Source organism: Diprion similis, chromosome 1, assembly GCF_021155765.1.
Source record: "Diprion similis isolate iyDipSimi1 chromosome 1, iyDipSimi1.1, whole genome shotgun sequence".
Classification (NCBI taxonomy): Eukaryota; Metazoa; Arthropoda; class Insecta; order Hymenoptera; family Diprionidae; genus Diprion; species Diprion similis.
Genome location: NC_060105.1, coordinates 16,362,223 through 16,385,027, shown reverse-complemented (window position 1 = coordinate 16,385,027; position 22,805 = coordinate 16,362,223). Strand labels below are relative to the sequence as shown.

Here is a 22,805-nt window from a genome sequence, read left to right as displayed (position 1 = left end):
GTAAAGTGGGGTTAAGTTTTTATTTAAAGGGATATGGTAAGCCGGAAAAGGCCCTTCATACAATTGCGATAGAACTCCACTTTCAGGCGATTACGTTTTATCATTCGATCGACTTGAACGTTCTTCAATAATTAATTTTTCCATCCTCCAACCAATCCGCCGAAACCGCGTATCTCAGCGCGGAATGAAGATTTTTCACATTCCCAAACCCGAATTCACGCAACGAATTGGCCCCATTTCCGTTTCGACCTGCCCTGTATAGCAGATATATGCTTCCGAGTCGGCACAAAAAGAAACGGCAACGATTTCGAGTACTCACATTAATAATTCAAAGTTTCGCATTTTTCTACAGTTGACTAGAGAAGAATCAAGGTTTGCTACCCCATTTAAAGTATTCACCTCAACCGGGTCTGCTGAACTTTTTTTTTTCTCTTTCAGGGCGCGATGACATAGCTGCAGACGGCTATCGAGTTTTCGCAACACCGGACAAACCAGCAATCATTTCGTGCAACATTGCGTGTAGGAACCTAACAAAATTTACATGGTGGAAAACAATGCAGGGAGCATCAGTCCTCGCGGATGAGGAAAGTTCTACAGCCAATCCTAGGTGGATTAACGAAACTCACGGCACGATGGAGCTTTACTTTACAAGCGTCAGACCCGAAAACTATGGAAATTACAGATGTACGGCAGAAAAGAATTTCAATCACATCGTTTATGATGTCTTCAGGCTCGTAGAATACCAAACTGATCGGATCTGGACTGTCGGAGTGCTTGAACCAGAATCCATTTATATAAAATGGGAATTGTACGGTTTTTCGAAAATGGAAGGAATCGCAAGTGATGCCTTGTTATTCCAAATTGAGTATAGGCAAAATGGTACGGACGAATGGCTACGGACACCTCGACTTTCCTCTCCGGAGCAAATTATTCACGCAGGATCCTTTCGCATAAATCAGTTGCAACCTAGCACCGTCTACGAAATCAAGGGCGTTACACTTGCAGATGGGGGGTTTGTTTTACCAGCTCGACGGGTTTTCTCAAGATGGGTGACGACGTCTGGTAAAGATCTACCCAATCACTTTCACCCACATATCGTTCAACTTTACGTTTGAGAAACGTTTACAACAATTCAACGCAATGTTCGCCCTTTATTGGGTACTTCCTTGTTCAAGAGAAACTACCAAGAAAATTATCATTTTGAATGAATAAAAGTTAGGCATGTAAACGGACATGGCCATTTCAGTGATGAACATTTTGAGGCTTGATGGTCTCTAGAGCCGAAACTATTCATAGTAGACGGTCGTGCCCGTGCAGACTTTTTTTTCAGAAAGCCAAGATCTAGGACGTATCAAAAATACAGACCTTTTCACTTGAACACAATTTCCGTAAAATTATTGCGGGGGTTCTCTCCGCTAGGAGTAGGTCAGGTCATACGAGATCAAGTTTTCTATCCATTCTGTGCGTCAATTATACAAATCTGCTACAGGTTATAGGGACAACCAAAATCGTATCAGTTAGTTTTGCGTTGTAACGTGATAGTAAGAAAACAAGAGGATTCACTTAGCCAATAATACGTGGATTTTGTAACGAAACTGCCGTCAATGTTCAGGAGGAAGAGCAAAACTCACGTATTAATGAATCTAGAATATTGAAGTGTCACACCTGACGACTCTGGTGTCCAAAGATGCCCGGCGAGAAGTAACTCCGATCAGCTTGTGATACACGGAGAGAAAATTTGAAGTGTTCCACGTCAAATGCATTGGAATAAGTAACAACTCCTCATCGAGGTGGTTGAAGCAGATGATTGACGGGAAACAAGTGAATAATAAAGGCGGGGTACTCCAACGGAGCATCAACGCGACTTACCTCGACGATCGACGCGTCGTACTTCAACACACTGGAATGAATTCTGACGATTCGCTGATTGCGAGTTCCAATGTGTTTAAGTACGACGCGTACATACGGGGCATTCCACGCCAATTCGACCTGTGTTTTACCCTTGACCTCTCAGATTGGGCGCCCGATTTTATCTATGATTGTTCTCACTTTGAAAGGTACTCGTTTTTTTTTTATTTCTCGCGCCTGGATATGAATTTTATAGAATTTTCAAACACGATTTCATCGACCGACCAAGGTCAAAAATTTTTAGAAATTTTGAAAAATCCTATAACAGATATCAAAATTTTCAAGCTTGGACCCGGTGTGGGCGGATTTTACCTGCCTACTGTCTTCATGCTTTTTCCGAAAAAAAAAAATTTAGAAGCGGGAGTCATTTTACTACGGATGGTTGCTTGAACATTTTTATATGTCATATTGAAGTTTGGTAATTCGTTCAGATTTTTCGCCAGACAATTTTTTTCCTCCTCATTTTACTGATGAAAAAATCGCAAATGAAAAATGGTTTCAAAAATCTGGAAAATTTTCGACAATCCGAATCAACATATAGAAATGTTTCAGCAACCATCCATGGTAAAATGACTTCCGCTTCTAGTTTGTTCAGCGTTTTTTTTTCGGAAATGGCTTGTGAACAGTAAGAAAGGAAAATGGTGGGCCCACTCGGGGTCCAAGCTTGAAAATTTTCATATCCGACATAGGATTTTTGAGAGGTTTTTCAAATTTTTAATTCTTGTCGGTTGATCGGATCGCTTCTAAAAATTGAAGAAAATTAAAATTTTGATGAAAAAACACTGAGTGCATTTCAACGTGAGAACAATCATAGATAAAATCAGGCGCCCAATCTGAGAGGTCAAGGGTAAAGTGCGTGTAGCAGCGAGCGGACTTCGAGCCAGAGGATTTGATTTTGTCTCTCTCAAGGTCGGAGCAATCGGAACAAATTGCGTTCATATTGTTTGAAACTCCCGAATATCTTTGGCGAACGTGGCAATTACGGTAATAGATATGCCAAACTTACGATCAAATAGATGGAAAGTGGCACAAATCAATGACATCAAGCAGACCGAATTTTCAATTTATCTATCGATGCGGCCTCAAGACACTACGTATAACAAGGGAATTGAAACATCGCGCTCCGTACCAAATCAAGAACGAGGTTGAGGTGTACCAACGTCAATTTCACAGCGTCCGAAAAACCTTAGTTCATTCAAAGCAGACTACGACGTTCGAAAACGGGACACTTTTCATGCAATCATTTCACAATTGAGTCTTACTTTTATGCAGCATGCGAAGAACGTACATAATGGTCAGGTAGTATCTGTTAACATTTGGTTACCGGAAGTCAAGCTTTAAGAATATGAGCGCAATGAAATTCATCGCGTAGAATGTTCTAAATTCTATCATCCCTATATAGACGTGGAATATGTTCCAACCGTGAGGATCGTGAATAAAACTATGGACACCGTAACGATTAAATGGTCGCAGCCACCGCCAGAGCTCCGGCAAAGCATCGATGCCTACCTGATATCAGTGGAAAGCGGCAACGAGAAGGAGAAAAATTTTCGCTGGCAGAAGTTTAAGGCTGCGGACGGTGATGAAGCAATCGTCCGCCTCTCGCCTTCGATCAGCTACGATCTGGTGGTCCGAGCTTGTTTCGGAGATTTCTGCCCCGACCGACGTGCGAGTGACGTCGTGAAAGGAGTGACGACCGACGACACAGGTAATGATCGAGTTCACTTCTCAGACTCCGCGTGACGGAAATGAGGTTCGCAATCGTCGCGCAAATGATTTTCCGGTTGTTTCGCCGCGAAGCACCGCTTGGGTAAAGTTTACCCGGTACGCGGTACTGGCACATTTTCATTGGAATCTCTTTTCAGCGTTAACTTCGTCGAAGATCCCTCGTAATCGAAACTCTTGTGACGATGATTCATTTTTTATCGGAAAGTCGAGGTCAAACAGTATCACGAAGTCAGTCCGCAGTCCACTCGGCCACGACGTCCTTTTGTTCGAAGCAAACCGAATGGTCTACATAATCAGTGACCTCGAGATTTCTGATTAGATGAATTGATTTCTTTTCACCGTCGTCTCACCAACACACAAATCAAGCTGTAGCATGAATACGTGAGGAGAAGTTTTGTAACACCATCCTGGAAAATGTCATTTTCGACTATGCCTATATTCGATGCGCTCTATTTTCCACTGCGGACTGGCGTTGGTCTGCCTCAGAAATAACACTTTCCTACGCATGTGTTACAATAAATAGCTTGTCTAGCTAGTGCGGGAAGGTGATACCTGCCTCGTGTAACTAAACGTCACACTCGTTGGATATCGCCTGCTCCACGTACAGGCTACTCAATATACTCTTGTGCGTACTCTCATGTGAGAAAGGTCAAATCGGAATTATCTGTTAAACTTGAAATTCGTGGCTGAGTATTGACAGTTCCAGCAGTTGACGAAATTTAGAGAACAGTGGTTATATTTTTTGGACACGGCGTTATACAGCAACAGCAATAAACCTCGCGTAAACCTCAAATTATGACTAAACTACAATGAGAAAGCGGAACTCGGTGCGAAATGTAACAGAGTCAATGTACCTACCCGTCCAGTCAGACACTCCGTGATTAGACATCTGCAAGTCACTGTAAACTGTGGCAGAGTTGGAAAATCTAAGCGAAGAGAACTTTACGTATTTCTGTTCCTTCTCTGTCTTTCACAGCTCTGTTAGTCGGAAATGAGTAGGATGTTTGTGTATTCAATAAGTTCTTCTTCACGTTTCTTTCTTTGGGCGGCTCCCAAGACTGACGATGATAACGTGGTGAGGTTGCAATACCATTTTTTTCCATCACACGGGCATAGAAAGCGGGTCGGTAGTCGCCAATTTCATTCAAGTATTGTAAGGTTGGATTCGCGCATGCGGAGTTCACAATTGCTTCACGTTCGTCCCTTGGGATATCACTTTCGCCCTAATGGAGAAGAAATTGGCCATTCGCGTCCCGCAAAACTACCATGCAAGGCCCGACCACTCTTCACGCACTTGTTATGAAAACTATCGTGTGTGACACGGAACGAAAGTTGATGATCGCAACTTTCGTCCCTCGTTACATAATATTCTATTTTTACGCTATTTCTTTATATAACAATCACGGCCAAAATGCAATTAGAAGATTAAATATCCTACAACGTCATGTCGGTATAGAATTCGACAATGAACCTGAACCATACGACTTCACAGCTGGCGGAAAACATTTGGGAGCGAGACAAGAACCGCAATTTGACATGATGTCTTCGGTACTGACAATGAACGTAACTCGAGATGCGGAAAATACAACAGTAGGCAGCGAAGCCTCCTTTACTTGCAGCGTCAGTGTTCAGGGATACGAGGGTTGGTGGATGACGAAAGGGGAACGCGTTACTTCTTCCAGTGATTATGACGGTGGGATCGACTGGACTATAATTGTCGGAGATGCTGAGGATGGAAACACTCGCGATTACACCTGCGTGGCGAAAATGATCAAGGATTCGCACGCTGGTGGAAGAATGCTCGTCACGGTGATACGTAAGAGCCACTCTGTGATAGTTGCATGGAAAAAATGACACAGTAAATTGTACTCTCTGAGTCAAAACAACTTGTGGATTGGTGTAAATAATGTAGACTACTGGACATACCGGGTTACATTTCGAGACGCTGTGTCCATTCGGTATTTTTATTCTAGCACCCGCAGAAGAATTGATTGTAGGAGTTGAAATCGTGTATGCGAAATCGAGCGAGCCGACAGCGCTGTTGTGCGATTTCTTCGGACACGGACGATCGAACTTTGAGTGGCGAGACGCCTTCTCGCTCTACAATCGTGAATTAGTCGGCGTCCCCGTTACATCGAATCTTAACAGGACTCACGTGAGGATGATGTTGTATATTGCGGATACCTCTAACGCATACCCTCATGGGAAATACGGATGCGAGGCAATGAATTACAGATTGCCGAGTATGATAGGTTTGGTTCGACTCGAAGTCTCCAACAAATCACCACTGCAACTCAGCGCCAGTGTCATCGGGTCGAAGCTCGTTTATTTACGCTGGTTCGACAACAAAACTCGAGGAGACACGCATCTGATACGATTTTCAGAAAACGATTCTCTTGAACGGGAAAATGTATTCTCGGTGCGAGGTGAAGAGAGCAAGAAATATAAGGGCTACGTTATAAGGCAGTTGACACGCGGCACTTTCTATTGGTTCGAACTTGTTGTGATCAGCGCGGGAAGAAGACTCGCAAGCACTTACTCCGGACTTATTACGCCCGCGGAAAGAGGTAAGTGCTTGGACCATATGTAAGCGATGCATATCGAAATGAAGTTCATCCTGACTGATTCGGAGACTCTGAAATGGGACGAAGAAACTCAACAAAATGGAAAAATGTCCATCATTTCGTCTAGTTTGACACGATGGAATCTGTAGGGAGCATCCTGTGATGTGTGTACCGTTAATAAAAATTTGTTTCTTCCACAGACCTTACATATTTTCCAAACATCACTGTGACATCGAAGGCGACAAATTCCATAATTATAGAATGGCCAAGCCTACCAAAAGAGCTACGCGCTCACATACAGCTGTACCGTATATCAGTCAACTATACGTACGATGGAACAGAAATTGTTCATTCTAATTATACTACGGCAACTTATTACAACTTTCAACAACTTTATCCTTCAACCAGTCACAACTTGGAAGTACGAGCCTGCTTCAACGAATTGAGTACGGATTGTTATTCGAGTGACGTTCGGAGAGGAGTTTTCACAGAAAGCATAGGTACGTATTTAAAATGATTGTAAAAATATCGCAAGAGCAATAATTTTCTGCTATCTGTATTAAACTCTTACTGCACAACAAATGCGCTAAACTTTGACGAATTTATTCTCCAGAAGTGGAATCCGGGACACAAGTTGAAGTATGGCTACCACTTACGGGAATTTCCTTTCTCCTCGCCATTCTAGGAGCCTGGCATTTTTACAAGAAGGTTTTGATGAAAATGACCAGCATCTTTCTGCGAATCGTACGACTAATAAACTGTTGATACTCTTGTGTTTTAGGCTCAGAAGCGAAGGATTTTAAGAGAACGACTTGCATATTTCTACACCGAGAATCCGACTTCTTTCAATCCGGAACTTTCCATGAATGATCAGGCAGATTTATTGCCCTACGACAAGGAATGGGAATTTCCACGAAAGCTTTTGAGACTCGGTATTTATCGATATTATTATCTCTATGACGGAGAAGTTTCAATCCGTAACGATTAAGAATATATCGTAGTCAGATGAGCATGCCGAATCTACCCCTGCGTAGTTCTCTATCGTTATTTTGGGGATCATTTTGGTATCAGATGAAAATACTTGACCTCAAATTCGAGCTCTTGATTTTATACGGTTTTCGAGTTTTTTTGTTTCGTTTTCTTTTTTTTTCCACATTCCTGATAATAAAAATTACCAAATAGTGATTTGTAGTCGAATAATTGGGAGCAAAAGCAGTGAAAATATACTTTCCTCGCGATTTTCAAATCAAAAGCCAATTTCCTTAATATAAATGCAACTCGAGTGAATTTTCAATCAACGTTGTTTCGAAACATGCAGTCACCGAATTTCAACAATAAATATCTTTTATACTCCTCCATGCTCCGAGATCCTCACGATTTGATGAAATATTGCGTGAGAGAAATTTAAAACCGATGTCTTTTCGGAAAGTTTGGTGCATACACGAACTAATATTATTTCAGTAATTGAAGATTATACTCATAAATGATAATTTTTTTGACAATAAATGCGTATCTACTACGGACGTACCAATAATAATCGAAAATATCTGAAATAAACCAAGTAGAAGTAATCTCCGTCACTGTCCTCAATAGTTGCCAGACAGTTTTCTGTATCATTGCAAACATGTCTCAAAACTTCCGCTTGTTTCACAAGTTTTTACAAACATCTAGCATGTGATATACGATAAACTATCGCTGCTGTGTAAGAACAACAACCAGCCGTACGTCCACCGTTTGCACAATCACAGAATTATGTCTTTGCATCGATATGTCGAGATTTGAATTGTATTTTAGGAATCATTTCAGCTGTTTTTACGTAGCGGAGGCGAATATTATGATCTTTATCCATTATTATCTATCATATGCTAGATAGTTGTCTAAAGTTGTGACACTGGCGGAAAGTTTCAGCGGTGTTGATTATACAGGGAACTTTGTAGTAATTACCGACAGTAGGGACGACGATTCGTTCCATTTGATTTCTTTCACATATTTCTTAATGTTGTTGGTATATCCGTAGTATGATACAGGTTCGTTTTTAAAAAACTTGTTATTCGTATAATCTGTTACGGAAAAAAATTGAAGAAATTCCCGAATACAAAAAAGTATAAAAAAAAGTTTTCTATTCAAGTTTGGTAATTGCATGTATCAAAAAACACATTTGAGAAAATTATTCCAGTTTTATTTATGGTTTGGAAAATCGCCTTTATATTTGAAACTCACGATGAAAATGTGTTTTCATATCTTTAACTCCATTTCGAGTATTGTGAAGTGAGTATTTAACTCTGTCGCGCTTTTCTGAGACGCAGATCACATTTGAGGGCTTTGTGTTTATTGCATGGACTAGCATTTAATCTTTCCACCCTGTAGACGAGGAACTGGGAAGTGGCTCGTTCGGAATAGTCTGGAAAGCCAGGGCGAAAACGATTCGTCGACCCGAGGCGATTTCGGTAGTTGCAGTCAAGACGGTCCGACCGACAGCCGGCCTGCGCTGCATGAAAGCTCTTCTTCGCGAACTCAAAATTCTCGTCTATCTCGGTCACCATCCGAACATCGTCAGCCTCCTCGGTGCCTGCACTAAGAATCTTGATTTTGGTAGGTGTTTCTACGTATATCAATTCTTTATCCCGATCCTGCTGACCCGCGTTAGCGATGATTCGTGAACTTGATTAATACCATCGTCACCGACAGGCCAACTCTTGGTCATCGTGGAATTTTGCCGCTTCGGGAACCTGCACGACCATTTGTGGCGCTGCAGGTCAAAGTTCGTCGACGAACTGGGTACCGACTCCAAAGAAATCCCTGATTCGAACTCTGATGATGATCCGATCGACGTCAGAAACCGTAGGTGAGCTATTTTATCACGTAAGTAGCTGAGTCTCGAGTGAACCCAAGAATCACCTTGGAATCGTGGAACTGTATAGCCATTGGTCAGAGTTTATAAAAAAATCGAGGACGTGACTCATTATCACAGTGGTTTTCTGGAACCTCCTGGCCCTAAATTCTCTCGTCACGGGCACTTCGTTACAATAATGAGTTACACCAGCTCCTTAAGGCGAACTCTCAACAATCACTTTTAGGCATACATGCGTTGCGGCCGTAGCTTGAATCGATTGTGTCCTGACTGCAGACAATTCCTCTTGTCTAGTGTCTCAACTTCGAGTAGTACCAACTCAGCATCGCGTTGGGAAGACGCCATTTTAGCAGTGGAACATTTGAGTGATAGCGCCGATCAACCGGGTACGGGTGAAGGGGCGAGAGATTCGGTCACCGGAAACAAGTCACAATTACTGGAACTTGAACCACCAACCAAGTACCCGGGTGATTTTACGAATGCGGAGTTGGATCCGGTTCGCACGCGAGACTTGGTGTCTTGGGCTTGGCAGATTTCACGCGGAATGCAATATCTTGCTGCCAAAAAGGTTGACGTCAGGAATTTACGACTGGGATTATTGCACGACACGATTATTGCCTTTCAGTTTCACCGAAAACAATTTGACCCGTTGACCCTCTTCAGGTGCTGCACGGTGACTTGGCAGCGAGGAACGTATTGCTTTTGGAAGATAACGTCGTAAAAATATGTGACTTTGGCCTGTCCAAGTCTCTCCAGGAGGACGACCAGTACAAGGACGAGGGAAACGATCCTCTTCCCGTCAAGTGGATGGCCATCGAATCCCTCAGAAACGGGATATTTTCGGTGAAATCTGACGTCTGGTCTTACGGAGTCTTGTTATGGGAATTGTTTTCGCTCGCCAAAACTCCTTACCCCGAAATTAACCCCCAAGACATGTGCGAAACACTTGTCGGTGGTTATCGAATGGAGCGGCCGAAGTACTCACCCGAGACTATGTGAGTATCTCTGTTTCTGTTCGACCAAACATTGCTGAATTCACTTTTCAAACCATTTAACCCGACGATTGTCACAGCTATCGGACGATGCTGCAATGCTGGGAAGCGAATCCGTCAAAACGACCCACGTTTGTGGAACTTGAGCACAGCATCGGTAATTTGATGGAGGAGAACGTAAAATTGGTGAGTCGAAAACTTGTGGTCAACACGTTCAATATCCTTCAACTACACATCGCATCACGTGATTCTGTAAACCTGCAAATAGTCTCTGAAGTCACGTTGCACAAGTATATCAGCCCTCGACGATCTACTGGGTCACGTGTGACACTCTATTTCCCGCTACTCGAAAGTTATGGGAAAACGGAATGATCACCGGACTCGGGAAACATGTCCGATTCTCACACGAGTAAATGTTTCAGCATTATGTCCAATTGTATACTCGGCGTGAAAGGGCGTATGCTCGCATTACGGAATTACGGAATAAACGGGACCCCGAGAATCAGGATCCGATCCCCCCGGATCCAATCGAACCGACGGATGCCAGTCAAGGTGAGCGATTATATTGTTTGATAAAGTTAAGTTAAAGCGGTAATTTTGTTTTGCGTATCTTGCAAATCAATAAAGTACTTCTTCAATTTGTATCGCACTAATATCACATAGCCTCGAGTGTAATAAGACAGTGGACTGATTCTCAGATGGAAACGATTTCTCAAACAATGTACCGAAGAGCGTTGTTTGAGACTGTGCGAATCTATTCTAACCAACTTCTTCCGAAGCGATCCGATTTATCTTACTCCATGTTGCATACAGCTTCATTGGCTCGCAAAGTCTTTTCTCGCACGTATCTATTCCAAAATAATTGCAGATGAAACGACCGAGAGAACCCCATTCCGGATGCGGTTTAAGCAGTTCTTTTGCCGGAGGTAAATGAACGAGAATTACGTCAAATGAGTCAGGGTCATGACATTGCAGGCACGCTGTAGAAGAGGAAACAGAAATAACCAGCCCCTAAACTGATTATACGGAAATGGTTGGAAAAAAACGGCAGGGAATGAAGTCGTTCAAAATGTCACACCTCTCTCCACTCACTGACGAATTACGATAGTAGTATATTTTAAATAGTTTTTATAAATAATAAAATCATATACTGAAGAATCAATCAACTGGACGTGATTGCAAATATAATAGAAATTGAAGTGAAATGAGTTACTTTCTTCCACTTACAAACTCACGGCATACGTGAATATTTACTGAATATCAATTGAAACATCTTCCTCTCGCAATCAATCAATCTCCATCACCCGTTTTTCCTTGTCCCATCATTTCGAATGAATGGTTCTCTTGACGGTCCGCACACAAATTCATTCTTCAGTTTCTTCCGATTTATAACCTGCCATCTACTCTTTGAAAACCTTATTCAAAAGACGATAAAAAATCACAGAAGCAGTTTCAATATAAAATTGCTAGAAAATCAGAAAAATCAGAAATACAAAAGATATCAATTCGGTAGCTACGAGGTTGCTCAACGATAATTTTTACGAAATTACTTATTCAACGAAATTACTTATTCAACGAAATCATGCAGTCACACGACAGCTCACAGCAACTCGATGTTCGTGGAACATGACTCACAAAGAAACTGGCATCACTCGATGCAACCGAAAACGATAATTAAGAAGCCTTACCTTCGGCGGCGACGTCAGCGAACAAGCACTGATTTTAAATTAAAAGAAACTAAGCGATAGCACAGAAAAGCGAGAAAGAAGGTGATGGAAGTTGAAGGAAAGGAAGAAGCTCACGGTAGAGCAAAACGATAGAGGGAAAAGAAATTAAACGGTAGCGCTAGAACAAACGATAGCGATAGTACGATAGCGGTGAGGAAGAAGGTCAAGGAAAATCAGTGAAGGGAAATCTCTCGGCGTAACAAGCGATGGCGTCTGCGGAAAATTCGTTGAAAACAATTCATCGAAAAGCAATTCGTCGAGAACAATTCATCGAAAACACAATTCGTCGAATCACATTTCGTCGAAAACACAATTTGTCGAGCACAATTTGTCAAATCACAATTCGTTGGAATAACTTGGGCTACCGGAAAGGCTAGAATAACTTCGGCTACCCGAAAGGTTAGAATAACTTCGGCTACCCCGAAACCACAACACACACGAGGGTACGAACAACGCGGAAGGTGTCAGTGGCACCCGAAAGGTTAGAATAACTTGTGCTACCTGAAAGGCTCGAATAACTTCGGCATTTTGAGCACATTGACATTAAAAACTGGAAGAAAAAATTTTCGACGAATTGTGTTTCGACGAATTGTGATTCGACGAATTGTTTTCGACAAATTGTGTTTTCGATGAATTGTGTTTTCGATGAATTGTTTTCGACGAATTGTGCTTTCGATGAATTGTGTTTTCGATGAATTGTTTTCGCCGAATTTTCCGTAAATCAAGCGATGGAGGTGTTAGCAAAGCTGTCTTTTGGCGAGTTGAGCGTAGAATGGGCTGAGTCCGGATGACACACCTCGCCGTTGTCGTCATGTGATTCTTCTTCCCTGTGATTGGTCGTTTGTTCCCCACCACAATTAGGTCATCCCTCTGTCGCGAACATCGGCTATGACGTGGTCGTACGTTTTCGACGATCACCGCTAGATGTTGCATGATGTTCGTCCTTTCGTCGTTGGCACCAAAACAGAGCGATTCTGTAACTGGTTAACGCAAGTAGCGCTAGCGTTAGCATTTCACGCTTTTGCTACGCCAATGCTTAGCCCCGTAAACACCCGCGCACCACAGCTAGTACCAATGTGTGGTGAAAAATTGCGAATCTATGCTCATTCCATGCTCATTCCGACGCGCCAACTAGCGGAAACTTCAACCCGAACGAAGTACAGGCATGCTTAGCAGACGAAAATACCCTAAGCACGTAATGTCAGCGGTAGGACAGCGTTAAATGGTATTGTCATTATTAACGAGACTACTTACTGCGAGATTAATAAATTTACCTACCTCTTAAATAGGCGTTTATCGCCATCTCACATGTTTCAACTTTTTCGTTGGTCATTTTTGCCAATTATGCCATCATAACACTAATTTCCATTCAAACCATTTTTTCTACTAATGAATCAACCGTATGTAATTATTTTTTTTCTAATTGACAATTCTAAATTTCGTAAAGTTACCACCAATTTCCGACTGTGCGTTACGCGAATTGAAATCGCAAATCAATCATTTACCCAATTATGACGCATTTTTTTTTTCTAATTTTTTTGCCGCGTAAATTTTCAAACAATCATCATCAAAAATTCAATGAAATCTATTATCATTGGATTTTTTCAATAGTTAATTCATTTTCATCTCAATTTTACGCAGTCAAGTGCAAAAAATTGTATAACATAATAATACAATCATTATTGATAACATTTTCTTATGCTATGTTCATATAACACAGTTCCTTTAAGTACAATTTCAATTCAATTTTTCATTTCGAATTATCTTCGGAATTATCATTGTACATGTAACTAAAACCACGAATTATTATAATCATGATTATGATTATTATAGTGATTTATGATAGCAATGATGATAATTGTTGAAATAAGTCTAGATCCGTACCTGTCGGATTATCTATGAGTACTGTTATGTTTACATATTACCATGTTTTTATGAGCGATAGATAGATAGATAGATAGATAGATAGATAGATAGATGGATAGATGGATAGATGGATAGATGGATAGATGGATAGATGGATAGATGGATAGATGGATAGATGGATAGATGGATAGATGGATAGATGGATAGATGGATAGATGGATAGATGGATAGATGGATAGATGGATAGATGGATAGATGGATAGATGGATAGATGGATAGATGGATAGATGGATAGATGGATAGATGGATAGATAGATTCGTATATTTAGCTCTGGGGGTTAACCCATAAGAGCTTGCAGCATATGTTACAGAAAGAAGTGTGACAATGTTCTAGTACAGCGTTCGATAGTTCGATACAGCGATACGAAGAGGTGACTGCAAAATCGAGTCACTCTCGTACGAAGCACCGCATGGCAAACAGGAAAGCCATTACGTTGTCACTAAATCTAATATTATAAATAAAGTATAATAATCATATATATAAAATATACAGTGTGGTGTAGTTGAAAAGAAACCTTCCACCATATCCGCAACCTTTACATTTTAACAATAATGATTTAGAATCTTTAAAAATTAGGAAAAAAATCGTAAACACCATAAATAAGGACCATCCGTGAAAAAAACAAATTCTTCGAAACAGTTTCCAAAGTTTAATTTAAGCATACAAATACTCCCGTTATAATTTCAGCTCTTGATATTAACATTAAGAGGTTCCGCATCGCACTGTTCGATTCTCCATAAGAATAACAGGGAAAAACTGATTTTTACTTGTTTTTAAAAGTAGCTAACGACGCACAGTGTTGCGAAATCGATTTGAGCCGGCCAAAAATCTCAACTTAGAATATTCAGATTCCATGATCGTATTCACGATACAATGTTCCAAACACATTTTCTAAGGCACTGTGATAGATTTTCGTTTCAATTTTTCATATTTCTATAATAGAATACCTAAAACCTCGACGAAAACGTATATTATACAACGAGGATAAAGTTTGAAGTTATATATCATATTGTTACAAAGGGTAAAATCACCCGCTTTACCCCCTTTTCTAATGATCTAGTAGTCGGCATGTGACGCAAGAAAACTAAGTCTTCTTATGTCATCAAATGAATAAGGTTGCTGCGTCAACCGCTATTATTGTAAAAACAGATCTGTTTCAGACTTTGAGCTGATAACACGTTCTTTACCCCAAATACATTTTTCTCAAAGCATATTTCTCATTTAGCGCCTTTCAATTGCTCACCTAACTAAGCTTCTTACCCTCGTTTTACTCGTTACGCTAAAAAGTGTAACACTGGTGTCAGAATCGGGATTTAAAGCTTTTCTTTCGTGAGTCAATTCAGTGCGCGAATTTGAAGATGAGTGTCAGTCGTTCGACCCGCTCACGCCGCCGGGAAAGTTGTGGAGATAGCCCCTCACTGAGAGAAGACCTACAAGTTCCCGAGCCAACTTTTGCGGCTCCAGAAGCTGCACCGACGGTGACCCCTGTTACAACACCTTCGACGTCCACCGTCACCGCTTTAGACCTTCTGAAGGTCCTTCAGGCTCAACAGGAAGCAGCTGAGAGACAACGAGAAGCCGCTGAACGACAACGTGAAGCAGCTGAATGTCATCAGCAGCATCTGATGGATGTTCTACGGGGACAACAAGAGGCTCAGACACGTTCGGAAGAACGGTTCCATGATCTATTTACTACGACGATGTCCACCTTCCAGTCGTTACACCAGTCTGCAGCCACACCTCAAAATTCTCCTGTCCTCACGCCTCATCCTTCTCCTCGCCAGGTCTTTTCGGATCAGGCTCCCCAGGATTCAAGGTCTGTCCCTTTTATTAGAGAACTTGACTGTTCTCCGATTTCGAGACCTAGAATAATAACCGAGACCTACTTTCCCGAGCCACCATCAAATGCTCAACCTCATTTCCCACAATCAAATCAATTAGATAATCAGAGAGTATTCCGAGTCCCCTCTCAAACATGTGAAAAACCTATCTGTGCGTTAAAACCGCCTATTTTTGACGGAAAAATTCCGTGGGCTGAATATGAAAGACAGTTCAATACAATTGCTAGACATAATCAATGGGACTCCGCCATGAAAGCTCATAGCCTTGCCTCTTGTCTTAGAACGCCAGCTTTGAACGTATTGACAGCTTTGTCAGAAGAAGAAATTTCTGACTTCGAAAAGCTCAGCTCCGCGTTAAAATTAAGATACGGTAATGATCATTTGACAAAATTATATACTGCTCAATTACAAACTAGGAGACAAGGACGAGACGAAGACCTTGCCTCTCTCGGACAAGACATAGAGCGACTGTCGCGAATAGCTTTGCCAGACCACGAACCGTCACGTAATATTTTAGCGACACAAGCATTTTTAAACGCTATTAACGACCCGGAAGTTAAAATGGCCGTTGGAACGTCGGGTTTAACTTCCTTACGAGAGGCAATGGCCAAAGCTCTCGAGGTGGAGGCCATGCGAAAACAATATTTTGGAGCGGGCAAACTCCGCCAAGTACAGGTGGATGATAACACCTCTATAGAAAAGGGGGTGGTCGCTCGGAAGAGACCAAGTCTCATAACCTGAAATATAATAAAAATTACAATAATAATAGAAATTTTAAAGATAAGAATAGTCGCGGTTCTTCTCAGAGCCACATTAGAAGACCTCAGTACGTCAATGAGAGAGTAGACAATAGGTTTACTACCCTCACTTGCTTGTTTTGCAACCAAAAAGGCCATGACGCCAATCACTGTTTCGCGTTAAAACGCAAAGCAGAGTCTCAGACGCAAAGCTCAAATTCAAACGCTAATAATTGGCGAAATAGTAAAGTAGCCAGGGAAGATAGTCATCAGAATTCTAATCCCGGCACCTCGACCATGGCTATCTCAAAAAACTAGATTCAGATGATTTAGGAGGGCGAAAATCATCGCAGGTTGTTAGAGTAGAAAGCCCTTTTGCGACTCAGTTTTTACTAAGGAGTTTAAGACAGTCTGGTCTTTACGCACGCGGAACTGTCAATGGCGTTGACTGCCTCTGGATAATTGATACCGGAGCAGAGGTAACCGTTGTTCGGTCGGATCTTTTAAAATCTGACGACCAGACTGTTCCCTCTTTATCTTTGCGAACAGCCACTGGAGAGACGACCCCGGTTTTGGGAGAGATTATCGTGCAGATTAACCTTTTCGGATGTATCGACTCTCCACACAAGGTTTTTGTCGCAGATATCGAGGATGAAGGTATTTTGGGTTTAGATTTCCTCACAGCTCACGATTGCGTGATTTCCACCAAGAGTAATTCTCTGACGTCTAACAGCCGCGAAATCCCTCTCTGCTCGAAGAAAAGAAGAGTGTACTGGACTCCTCCAAGAATACGAGAAGTAGAACTCTCCGAAGACAATCATCAAAATCTGCTCCCTTCACATCTAGAAAATCTTTTTGAAAAATCGTCGACCACGCTGGATTTACAACAGAAGGAATCCTTTCAATCTGTTTTATTTAAGTACGCAGATTCTTTTGCAGTAAACAGCGGAGACAAGGGGAGATGTACGTCGGTAAAACACAAAATCGACGTCGGAAACAATCCTCCAATTAAACAAGCTCCCCGGAGACTCGCTCTCAACGGCAGAGAAGAGGTGAAGAAACTCGTTGAAGATATGCTGGCCAACGACGTAATCGAGCCTTCTTCCAGTCCCTGGGCTTCTCCGATCGTCCTGGTCAACAAAAAGGACGGCTCCAAGCGATTTTGCATAGACTACAGGAAGCTGAACGACATAACCAAGAAGGACTCCTATCCTCTCCCCAGAATCGACGAAACGCTCGATCTGATTGCTGGCGCGACCTGGTTCAGTACCATTGATCTTCAGAGTGGCTATTGGCAGGTTGAGATGGATCCCCTGGACAAGGAAAAGACAGCTTTCGTCACAGGACTAGGAGGATTATGGCAATTTAAGGTAATGCCTTTTGGCTTAAGTAACGCCCCGGCTACCTTTGAACGGATGATGGAGACTGTCCTCCAAGGACTCACAGGAAAAATTTGCCTCGTTTATTTGGACGACATAATCGTTTTCGGGAAAGACTTTGAAGAAGTGTACCACCTCAAACAAGTCTTCTCCAGGTTAAAACAAGCAGGGCTAAAGATGAGTCCAAAGAAATGCCATCTGTTCCAGAAAGAAGTCAGCTTCCTCGGTCACATAGTCTCCGCTGAAGGAGTGAAGACCGATCCCTCCAAGATCGAGAAGGTCTCTGCTTGGCCGACACCGACGAACAAAGAGCAAGTTCAGAGCTTTTTGGGTCTCTGTACCTACTACAGACGATTTGTAAAAGGTTTCGCCACGATAGCCAAACCCCTCCATTGTCTCACAGGAATCAAGATTCCATTCGACTGGACTCCGGAATGCGAAGAAGCCTTCAAGAAATTGAAAGAAAATCTTACTTCTTCCCCGATTTTAGCCTATCCAGAGGTCGAATTTCCTTTTATTTTAGATACAGACGCCTATTTGTCAGGGATAGGTGGAGCCTTGTCACAGATTCAGGAAGGTCAGGAGAGAGCGATTAGCTATTACAGCAGAGTCCTTAGTAAAACCGAGAGGAACTATTGTGTAACTCGAAGAGAACTCTTAGCTGTTGTTAAAACCGTAGTCCACTTTCATCATTATTTGTACGGGAGGAAATTCTTGATGAGAACAGACCATGCTTCTTTAAGGTGGTTACTTTCGTTTAAATCCCCCGAAGGTCAGGTAGCTAGATGGATTGAGAGGCTCGGACAGTACGATTTCGAAATTCTTCATCGAGCAGGTTTACAACATGGAAACGCTGACGCTCTTTCTCGAAGACCCTGCGAAAAAACGACAGATTGTAGGCAATGTACTCGCCTTAAAAAATACAGAGATCCTCCTCCTACAATACGGAAGATTTCTTTTAGAGAAAACCTCGAAGATTGGAAAAGATCTCAACAAGAAGATTCTACTCTGTCTCAGGTTAAATCTTAGAAAGAAGCAGAAACTCGCCCAGACTGGCAAGAAATATCCTTAGCTGAGTCTGACGTCAAAATTTACTAGGCTCAATGGGACTCCATTCTTTTAATAGACGGAATATTATACCGCAAATGGGAATCCGCGGACTTGAAAGAGATCAAGTGGCAATTTTTGGTTCCCAGAAATCGAGTTCCAGAGATTCTTGCTCTTTACCACGATTCTCCTGCAGGTGGACACTTTGCCTCGAATAAAACTTTAGGCAAGATACGCGATCGTTATTTTTGGCCACGATGTCGTGCCGAAGTAGAAGACTGGTGTCGGAGATGTCAAGTCTGCACGTCGAAGAAAGGACCTCGAGATGAAGGACAAAGCTCTCCTCAAGTTTACAACGTGGGAGCTCCTTTCGAGAGGGTAGCAATGGATATCCTCGGTCCTCTTCCTATAACCTACAGTGGGAATAAATACGCCTTAGTCATCGCTGATTATTTTACCAAGTGGCCCGAAGTAATTCCACTCGCCAGTCAGGAAGCCTCTACCGTAGCTCAGGCGTTCGTAAAAGAATTTATCTGTAGACACGGAGTACCTCTAGAAATACACACCGATCAGGGCCGAAATTTTGAGTCAAGCCTAATGAAAGAAGTTACTCAAATTTTAGGGGTTAGAAAAACTCGTACTACTCCCCTCCATCCTCAGTCTGACGGCATGATAGAACGTCTGAATAGAACTTTACTCCAATATTTGTCGTCCTTCGTAGAGCAGAATCAGAGAGATTGGGACACCTGGATTCCTTTTTTCCTCCTGTCTTATAGATCTGCGATTCACGAGACGACAAAACAGACGCCCGCTTGTATGCTTACGGGGAGAAATCTTCGACTCCCGTCAGATTTAGAGAAAGGCCCTGTTCCCGTGCAAACTCAACCTCAGACAGATTATGCCTCTGATTTACAACAACGCCCAGAAGAAATTCATAATTTTGCAAGAGAAAGAATTTCTATGGCTTCAGATAAATTAAAAGCTCGCTACGATATACGAGCTAGAGATTTAAAATTTAATCCCGGAGATTCTGTCTGGCTTTTCCAACCTAGAAGACAGAAAGGAAAATGTCCAAAACTCCAACGAAACTGGGAAGGTCCATATTTAATATTTAACCGGATCAACGATGTCGTTTACAGGATCCGAAAAACGCCTCACTCTAAAGAAAAGGTCGTACACCTGGACCGTCTAGCTTCGTTCGAGGAACACACTCGAACGGAATCACCCGGACCTGGAACATCCTCCCAGGTTAGACCACCTTTGAATCAACCCTGAGAAAAGTAAAGAAACTTCGAGTCTTCTTGTTTTCTAGTCTTTGATTGATTGGGAACATAACCTTCCCTTCGGAATTTCACTCCATAAGAAGAAGTCACTTTCTATTATCATCGAAGGGAATATCGGATGCGGGAAGACAACCTTTACTAAAAGATTCTTGTCGGACCCTCAGGTTTGCACCCTATTAGAACCCCTCGATCAGTACCGTGATGTTGCCGGAGTCAACTTATTACAATTGATGTATGAAGACCCAAATAGATATTGCTACCAGTTCCAGCATTACGTTCAACAAGTTATGTACGATAGACATCTTCTTTTAACCTCTCGGCCTGTCAAAATTATGAAAAGGTCGATGTTTAGCGGCGATTGTTTTATCGAAACTCATCGCAGGTTAGGAAATCTTCGAGATTTCGAGGCTCATCTACTCAGAAAAAATTCCGCTCTTCTCATTCAAGCGTTCCAACTCGGAGTAGATTTAATAGTTTATTTGCGAGTTTCCTCAGAAACCTCTTTTGTTCGGATTAATTCTCGTGCACGCAAGGAAGAAACAGAGATTCCTCTGCAATTGCTTAGAACTATTCAAGAAGTTCATGAAGATTGGTTAATTAGAGGCATTTTTTCTTCCTTACCTGCCCCCGTGATAGTTATCGATGCAGAAAATACGACTGAACAGATCTATTTAGATTTTACAGAAAGACTACTCTCCAATCTCTACTAATTAACACAATAACAAAGAACATATGAAATTTTATTTTATTTTATTCAAAGATTTTTTAAAATATGGGATAATTCCATGATTTTTTTTATCGAATCTTTAACCTCCTCACAAGATTCACAAATGTTAGTATTTCTTTCCAAGGTGATTAGTTCCTCATCACAATCCATACATTTTGGTCCATCTCCTCCAAAAGTGATATGAATACATAGTTCTTTAATTTCTTCTATTGGAACTTCGAAATGGAAACTATAAAAAAAAAAATTCGAAGTATTGAAAGATGAAGAATCCTTATTCTTTCGAGAATTTGTCTTCAAGACTTACAATCTTAATAAGCAGCGTCGACACCTTATGCCGCATTCCCTCCGAACATGAAAAGCATTTAGTTGCCCACATTTTAATTTAGCCCATTCTTCTGCGAATTTGGTTTCTATAATCTCAGCAGAAATTTCGTTGAAATCGGAAATTAAAAACTTTTTTACTAAAATAGCGGCGTTAATGAAATTATGTCTCGACATTTTTCGGCAGACTGGAGGATTCAAGTTCTGTTTTGAAGAAGCTTTTGTTCTCGCGTCGGTTTTTGTCTTCTTCTAGAAGATTCTTCTCATAAATCGAGTTTTGTATCAGATTGGCTCTGATTTCTTTGTGGTTTGAACAGAGCCGCGATTGTTATTTTTCATGGTCGATAAGCGATTATTTGATTTTCACATTTTTCTAACCCATGTGTCAGTTTTTGTCAGCACTTTTTCAGGTTGTTTTATGACGTAACCTGATTTTCCTTTACCTTCTCCTGGTATTTGAGGATGACTGAAGGCCCCAATTTTAAAGAAACACTCAACGATAATCCAGATAAGATCGTTTATTTTCTCTTTTAAAAATAATAAAATTTATACGATCCGTGCTTTTCTCAAATTCGCTTAGCGAATTCGGATTGGTCTGCCTTCACTCACGTTTGTCCTCCCAATCTAGGGTGTGCAGTTTCCGAAAGAATTCGGGACCGGCTCGCCTCCTTTTCCTCTCCTGTTCCCGTGGTCCTTTTCCCGAATCATTTTGACCAAATTTGGATTTTCCTGATTTCCGGAATTTGAAACTGGCCGCTCCTTCGGATTTTACACGAAGCTATACACTACACACTTTTTACTCTGACCTTTGTGAAAACACGGCACATAAAATTTTGAAAATTCAGTTCAATGCTCGACTATCTGCTCAAGGTTTTCTGTGGTTTACCTTGAGACTGTGGGCAAATGCCAGATAGCAGAAAGGGAGTCTTTGAATTTTTAGAGCCACAGCTCCGACTCACCTTCGAGCGTCGTATGCTAGATCAAGATCATTATTGTTTCAATTTGTTCGAGTCGGGACGACTCTTTTCCTCAGAGGGGAGTAGTGTTACAAAGGGTAAAATCACCCGCTTTACCCCCTTTTCTAATGATCTAGTAGTCGGCATGTGACGCAAGAAAACTAAGTCTTCTTATGTCATCAAATGAATAAGGTTGCTGCGTCAACCGCTATTATTGTAAAAACAGATCTGTTTCAGACTTTGAGCTGATAACACGTTCTTTACCCCAAATACATTTTTCTCAAAGCATATTTCTCATTTAGCGCCTTTTAATTGCTCACCTAACTAAGCTTCTTACCCTCGTTTTACTCGTTACGCTAAAAAGTGTAACACTATTAACGCGAAGCTGGATGGATTTGGAGAGCAGCTTTAAAAGGTTACTGCTGAGGTTGCTTCGCTTTGTGTAGATTTTGAGGCGCTCAACACTGCTCAGGAAGCAACTAATCTTAAAGTTGATGCTGTTGAAGCGGTGGTAGATGATCTTCAACATCGGCTTGTTGCTGTTGAGTCAAAGCCAGCTGAAGCTAAGCTGTCTGCGGCTGATGAAGCTGTTCTATTACGCGCAGCTTGCGAGCAAGTGTCCAATCAACTGGTCGTCAGCGGTTTGCCTGAAGTTGAAGGAGAAGATATTAAATCGCTTTCTAGATCTCTCATCGGAGCGCTTGGTGTCACGCTGGATGAGGATGAGCTTGTTGATGCTCTCAGGATCGGTAAGAGGCGTCGTGCTGCAGGATCTCGTCGTAGCGGTCTAGCTGGGCCGCGCACAATTGTTGTTGCT

At 41.7% G+C, this 22,805-nt stretch overlaps 1 pseudogene; it reads left to right on the top strand.

The window, feature by feature from the left end:
- The first annotated feature begins 269 nt into the window (after positions 1-269).
- On the top strand, positions 270-10,973 carry LOC124409654 (annotated as a pseudogene).
- The last annotated feature ends 11,832 nt before the right edge of the window (positions 10,974-22,805 follow it).